A 7564-nucleotide genomic window follows, 5' to 3' on the forward strand; every position below is an offset into this window, starting at 1 on the left:
TGATTGATTCAGTTGCTGGGTCTAACCGTAAATATTTGAACTAGTTGCCAATATTTAAAAACAAGGCGTTTCCTAGAGAGCAGAAGGCCTCAGACCTCCAGATAAGTGGAAAGATCTAGCAACAGGGCACTTCATTCCTGTGTGCCCTTTGGCTTGCCCCAGGCCTCAGCGATCCTGAACATTCTTTCACTCCATCTGCCAGCCTCTATGTTCAGTTCAGTTCAGTTCAGTTCAGTCGCTCAGTTGTGTCTGACTGTTTGAGACCCCCATGGACTGCAGCACGCCAAGCTTCCCTGTCCATCACCAGTTCCCAAAGCTCACTCAAACTCATGTTCATTGAGTCAGTGATTCCATCCAACCATTTTATCCTCTGTCATCCCCTTCTCCTCCCGCCTTCAATCTTTCCCAGCATCTGGGTCTTTTCCAATGAGTCAGTTCTTTGCATCAGGTGGTCAAAATATTGGAATTTCAGCTTCATCATCAGTCCTTCCAAGGAATATTCAGGTTGATTTCCTTCAAGATTGCCTGGTTTTATCTCCCTGCAGTTCAAGGGACTCTCAAGAGTCTTCTCCAAAACCACAGTTCAAAAACATCAATTCTTCTGCACTCGGCTTTCTTTATGGTCCAACTCTCACATCCATACATGGCTACTGGAAAAACGACCAACCTAGACAGCATATTGAAAAACAGAGACGTCACTTTGCCAACAAAGGTCCATCAAAGCAGCCAGCAGCTTTGCAAGTATGTGCAATACTTGATTTGGAAGATGAGACTTGAGCAGGAGACAGGAAAGATAAGAGGAATCTTAGAAAGGTTAGACGGGGGGCTTCCCTGGTGTCCCATGGCTAGGACTCTGCTCTTGATGCAGGGGGACTGGGTTCAATCCCTGGTCAGGGAACCAGATCCCACGTGCTGCAACTAAGACCTGGAGGAACCAAATAAATCCTTAAAAAAAAAAAAAAAAAAGACTGAAGAGGAGGCAGAGGAAAAGGGAGCAAGGAGGAGAAGGATTCATGGGGGGGACAGTGTTGGAGGCTGGCAGCTGAGCCCAGGAAGGTTGCCCTGAGAGAAGGCAGGGGCTGTCGTCCCAAGAAGAATCAGTAGCTGAATCTGGGAAAGGAAATCCTTGTTTCATTGCTTGGGTTCACTGTCTGGTTCCTGACACAGAGCTCAGAAATCCCTTGAAATTTCCTGGGTGATAGGAGAATCTTTTGTTTTGATGAGGTGACTCTGAGTGGGCTCCAGAGAGCCTCAAGATGGGGGCTGGTTACCGGAAAGACCAAGCCTTGGTTAGAAGCTTGGGATTTTCAGTCTCACCTCCCATCTTTCAGGAAGGGGAGGAGGTTGGAGAGTGAATTAATGATTCATCATCCTTACGTGATGAAAGTGAAAGTTGCTCAGTCACATCTGACTCTTTGTGGCCCCATAGACTATACAGCCCATGGAATTCTCCAGGCCACAATACTGGAGTGGGTAGCTATTCCCTTCTCCATGGGATCTTCCCAACCCAGGGATCGAACCCAGGTCTCCCTCATTGCAGGTGGATTCTTTACCAGTTGAGAGGCCTCCATAAAAACCCCAGAAGTGTAGGGTTTGGAGAGCTTCCAGGTTGGCACATGCCAACTTCTTTGATCAATTCAGTTGAGTTGCTCAGCCGTGTCCGACTCTTTGCAGGATATTTCCAAATCTTGCTCTACATAGCTCTTCATCTGACTGTTCATGTATATCTTTCATAATACCCTTTAATAAATCATAAGCCAATAAATGTAAAGCTGTTTCTGAATTTGATCAACTGTTCTAGCCAATGATCAAATCTAAGGAGAGGAGCGGTCATGGGAAGATCTGATTTGTAGCCAAGTCTGACAGAAGTTGTGAGTAATGTGGTGACCGGCATTTGAGGTGGGGCACAGTCTGTGGGACTGAGCGTTTAACCCATGGGGTCTGTGCTAACTTTGGTTAGTGTCAGAATTAAATTATGGAGCATCCATCTGGTGTCATAGAGAATTGCTTGGTGGGGAGGAAAACCCCACACATTGGACATTAGAGTGTGTGTGTGAGAGCAAGGGGAGTGTGTGTGTGTGTGAGCAAAGGGAAAACACAGGAAAATTTTCCTATAAGCACCCTCCTACTTTAGTTGTTTTGCAGCTTTTGATTAAATTAACTTTCAAAACCTGACATCACTATGATTATGTAAATTTTGTTCTCAGCCTTGCCATATGCTATAGTTTCATTTTATTTCTTGTATAAGTTTTATTTTCTGTGAATTGATAATTTCCAAGGTTCAACTAGACAATGTGGTCCAGGGGAATACAGGGAATTTGGAGGACAGTGGTTGAGATGCTTAGCTTTCATTTCCCAGCTGAGAGGGAGGAGAGAGAAAATTTTTTTAAAAAATGAAGATCTGGCAATGGCTGTGATATTTAAGAGAAGATATAATGAGATCAAGGGTATGACAGATGGAGAGTAACTAGAAAGAAAGATATCTGAGGAGAATATCTATGGTGATGGCAAAATTGTACATGGGGTGTTGAATTCTGACGGCTCATGTAGGATGGAGGATGTTGTTGTCCAAGGCCATCTAGGAAGAGAAAAATTAAGATTGTGGAGAAAGCACTCTTCTCCTTCCTTTGAACTCCTTTCCCACTATTTCATACATCTTGAGGATTCTTTCTGCTACACAGAGCACTTCCCACACGTGGGCTGGGAATTCAGCTATCCAGCGAGGTGAAAAGGTGCTGGACTAGTGCCTTGAACGTGGGGTCTGGCCACAGCCCTTCTCCTTTTGTGTGAACTCAGCTCAGAGAACAAAGAACACTCAGTGCAGAGAAAAAGCTTTTCTCCAGACCTGGAGTCTCAGGATACGCAATTAGAAAAGAGAGGGAAGTCAGTGAAGGTTCAGCATAATTCAGAACTCCTGTTGGATTCATATTTGGCTTGCTGTCTGCCTCCTGCATTTCCTGTTTGGGATCTTGTAGGGGAATGTTGAGTTTGGAGGCTTCTCTGACTGAGATATGACATGTCCCCAGAAGCACAGAGGAGGCCTGACCTGTGCACAGAAGAACCAGCTGTGGTGTGCTAGTAAGTGGCAAGGGATTAACACCTCTTAGAAGAACTTTGAAACCCAGGGATCGAACTGGGGTCTCCTGTATTGCAGGCAGATTCTTTATCAGCTGAGCTACCCAGCAAGCCCCTCTCCTCCTTGCTGCTGCTGCTGGAATCTGCCTGCAATACAGGAGACCCCAGTTTGATCCCTGGGTTTCAAAGTTCCTCTGGAGAAGGGAATGGCTACCCACTCCAGTATTCTTGGGCTTCCCTGGTGGCTCAGCCAGTAAAGAATCTGCCTGCAATGTGGGAGACCTGGGTTCGATCCCTGGGTTGTGAAGATCCCCTGGAGAAGGGAATGGCTACCCACTCCAGTATTCTTGCCTGGAGAATCCCATGGACAGAGGAGCCTAGCAGGCTACAGTCAATGGGGTTGCAAAGAGTCGGACACGACTGAGTGACTAAGAACAGCATAGCAGAGAGGAGAACTATAATTAGCATTTGCTAGCTTCTGTTGTGGAGAAGGCAATGGCACCCCACTCCAGTACTCTTGCCTGGAAAATCCCATGGACGGAGGAGCCTGGTGGGCTGCAGTCCATGGGGTCGCTAAGAGTCGGACATGACTGAGCGACTTCACTTTCACTTTTCACTTTCATGCATTGGAGAAGGAAATGGTAACCCACTCCAGTGTTCTTGCCTGGAGAATCCCAGGGACGGGAGAGCCTGGTGGGCTGCCATCTCTGGGGTCGCACTGAGCCGGACATGACTGAAGCAACTTAGCAACAGCTTCTGTTGTATAAATGAAACTGGCAAATACTACCAATTAGAGTCCTCCTCCCATTTGGAAAACTCAGCAATGGCCACAGGCCTGGAAAAGGTCAGTTTTCACTCCAATCCCAAAGAAAGGCAATGCCCCAAAATGTTCAAACTACCACACAATTGCATTCATCTCACAATATCAGTAACCTCAGATATGCAGATGACACCACCCTTATGGCAGTAAGCAAAGAGGAACTGAAGAGCCTCTTGATGAAAGTGAAAGAGGAGAGTGAAAAAGCTGGCTTAAACCTTAACATTCAAAAAACTGAGATCATGGCATCTGGTCCCATCACTTCATGGGAAATAGATGGGGGAGACAATGGAAACAGTGAGAGACTTTATTTTGGGCTCCAAAATCACTGCAGATGGTGATTGCAGCCATGAAATTAAAAGACGCTTGCTCCTTGGAACAAAAGCTGTGACGAAACTAGATAGCATATTAAAAAGCAGAGATATTACTTTGCCAGCAAAGATCCATCTAGTCAAGGCTATGGTCTTTCCAGTAATCATGTGTAGATATGAGAGTTGAACCATAACAAAGCTGAGGGCCAAAGAATTGATGCTTCTGAACTATGGTGTTGGAGAAGACTCTTGGGAGTCCCTTGGACTGCAAGGAGATCTAACCAGTCCATCCTAAAAGAAATCAGTCCTGAATATTCATTGGAACGACTGATGCTGAAGCTGAAGGTCCAATACTTTGGCCACCTGATGTGAAGAGCTGACTCACTGGAAAAGACCCTGATGCTGGGAAAGATTGAAGGCAGGAGGAGAAGGGGACAACAGAGGATGAGATGATTGGATGGCGTCACTGACTCGATGGACATGAATTTGAGCAGGCTCCGGGAGTTGGTGATGGACAGGGAAGCCTGGCGTGCTGCAGTCCATGGGTCTCAAAGAGTCAGACACGACTGAGTGACTGAACTGAACTCCCTGCTAGGGGGCTTCCCTGGTGGCTCAGATGGTAAAGAATCTGCCTGCAGTGCAGGAGACCCAGGTTCAGTCCCTGCATTGGAAAGATCCCATGGAGAAGGGAATGGCTACCTACTCCAGTGTTCTTCCCTGGAGAATCCCATGGACAGAGGAGCCTGGTGGGCTACAGTCCATGGGGTTGCTAAGAGTCAGACATGACTGAGCAACTAACACTTTCACACACTCTCTGCTGGGAGTTGTAGATACCTTTCCGCTTACTGGCACACCACAGTTGGTTCTCCTGTGCACCCCGTGTCAGGTCAGGCCCAGGCTATGCTTCTGGGGCCATGTCATGTGTAAATATTCCTGTGGTGGCTGATCTCAAGCTACCAATATGAGGCCACTGACCCTGACTATGAAGTTGGGAAAAGGTGTGCTCAGTCGGTTCTCGGAAGCTGGTAAGCCCTGGCTCCAGCACACCACTGAACCAGAAATTTCTTTGGCTTGAGGTAAAGCAACACAGGTAACCAAATCTGAGGTAGGTTGATTAGATCCTTTCTTGGCCCTGGGTCCTCCCAAATGTAAATCTGCAACCACTTGCTTCTTTTCCAGTTCCCTTCCCTCAAAAGACCAATAGTACTTCATTTCCCCAGCCTGCCTTCCTTCCTTGCTGCCTGGCAAGCAAGTTCCTAGGACATGTTTTTTCATTTGTTTCTTTGTTAAAGATTTTTGCGTTGTTTCAAGATATTTAAGAGGAAAATTGTAACATTTCTAGAAATCTTACAAAGTCTTCCTCATCTTGAGGGTCACTGGAAGCCTTCTCAGATCATTTGGGACAGGCTGTGGACCTCTCCTGATAGCCCGCAGGGCTCCCTGCCAGGATGGGGGGTTCCCAGCACTTTGGAAGGGTTCTGTCTGAGATAACCCCCTGTTGGCCCTTCTAGATGAGGAAATAACTTCCCTAACAGCCTTTCTAGATGCCACTGCTATTTCGTCCACTGTGGACTCAAATCCCTCCTGAAGACTTGGCCCTGTAGGCTCACACAGGGCACCTCTTGGAGGGCTGCACATCTCCCTATCAGTTCATGGTTAATCTCCAGACTCCTTCCCAGGCTGGCCCTGCCCTCAGAGATGTTGGTTTCTTGACCTTCTCATGAGTTAAGCCTCACGGGGCAGGCTGGGCAGGAACCATTGTGCACAGCAAAAAGTGGTGGGCAAACTCAAGAGACCCTAGAGGGGGCTGCCCTGGCCATGTTCCATTCGAGGGTTGCCATAATAGAACCCTTCACTTTCCTGAACTGGAGAAGGAAATGGCAACCCACTCCAGTGTTCTTGCCTGGAGAATCCCAGGGACGGGGGAGCCTGGTGGGCTGCCATCTATGGGGTCGTGCAGAGTTGGACACGACTGTAGCAACTTAGCATCAGTAGCAGCATAATAGAACCCAGGCCTGGTTGCCAGCTTTTCACATTTTCCCAAAAAGCCAGCACAAATCCAGACCTGTTAAGTAGCTTTTAGAAAACTAATTTAGTTTTGGCTGCCCTGGGTCTTCGTTGCTTTGCTCAGGCTTTCTCTAGTTGTGGCCAGTGGGGGCTACTCTTGGCTGTGGTGCACAGACTTCTCCTGGCGGTGGCTTCTCTTGCTGCTGAGCACAGGCTGCAAGTGCGTGGGCTTCAGGAGTTGCAGCACACCGGTGCAGGGGTTCTGGGGCGCAGTCTCAGCTGTTGTGGCTCTTGGGCTCTAGGACATTGGCTCAGTAGCTGTGGCACATGGGCTTAGCTGCTCTGCAGCACGAAGAGTCTTCCCAGACCAGGGATCGAACCCGTATTCCCTGCATTGGCAGGCGAATTCTTGCCTGTTGTGCCACCAGGGAATTCTGCAAATCCAGACTTTTATTATATTAAACCTTATACTATTGCAACTAATGTATAAAAGGCTGAGCACAGAAGAATTGATGCTTTCGAACTGTGGTGTTGGAGAAGACTCTTGAGAGCCCCTTGGACTGCAAGGAGATCCAACCAGTCCATTCTGAAGGAGATCAACCCTGGGATTTCTTTGGAGGGAATGATACTACAGCTGAAACTCCAGTACTTTGGCCACCTCATGAGAAGAGTTGACTCATTAGAAAAGACTCTGATGCTGGGAGGGATTAGGGGCAGGAGGAGAAGGGGAAGACAGAGAATGAGATGGCTGGATGGCATCTCTGACTCAATGGACGTGAGTCTGAGTGAACTCCGGGAGTTGGTGATGGACAGGGAGGCCTGGCGTGCTGCGATTCATGGGGTCGCAAAGAGTCGGACACGACTGAGCGACTGAACTGAACTGAATGTATAAAAATTTTCAGGAGCCACTGTGACAATCTATAGGGGTGGGATGGGGTGCGGGGTGGGAGGGAGGTTCAAGAGGGAGGGGACATATGTTCACCTATGGCTGATTCATATTGATGTATGGCAGAAAACAACACAATATTGTAAAGCAAATTATCTTTCGATTAAAAATAAATAAATCTTAAAAAAATTTGCACGAGCCAAACTTGACATCTCTGAACGGATCTTGGCCTGCAGGCTGCTGATCATGCCATCTGATTCTAAGCTCACTCCTGAGCCTTTCTTACCTCGCTCTCCCAGAAGCTTCTTGTTTGTCTGCTCCAGCTTTCTTCTCTCTGAGTATTCCTAGGTCAGCCATCTTTTCCTGGCTTCCTCTCAGAGGGGCCTTCCTGAGACTCATTTTATACTCTGGGTGCCCCCAGTGGGCCCTTTGGAGAGGAAAATAACTGTCACATATTGAAACTGATGA

This window comes from Capra hircus, chromosome 3 (genome assembly GCF_001704415.2).
Source record: "Capra hircus breed San Clemente chromosome 3, ASM170441v1, whole genome shotgun sequence".
In the NCBI taxonomy this organism is placed as follows: Eukaryota; Metazoa; Chordata; class Mammalia; order Artiodactyla; family Bovidae; genus Capra; species Capra hircus.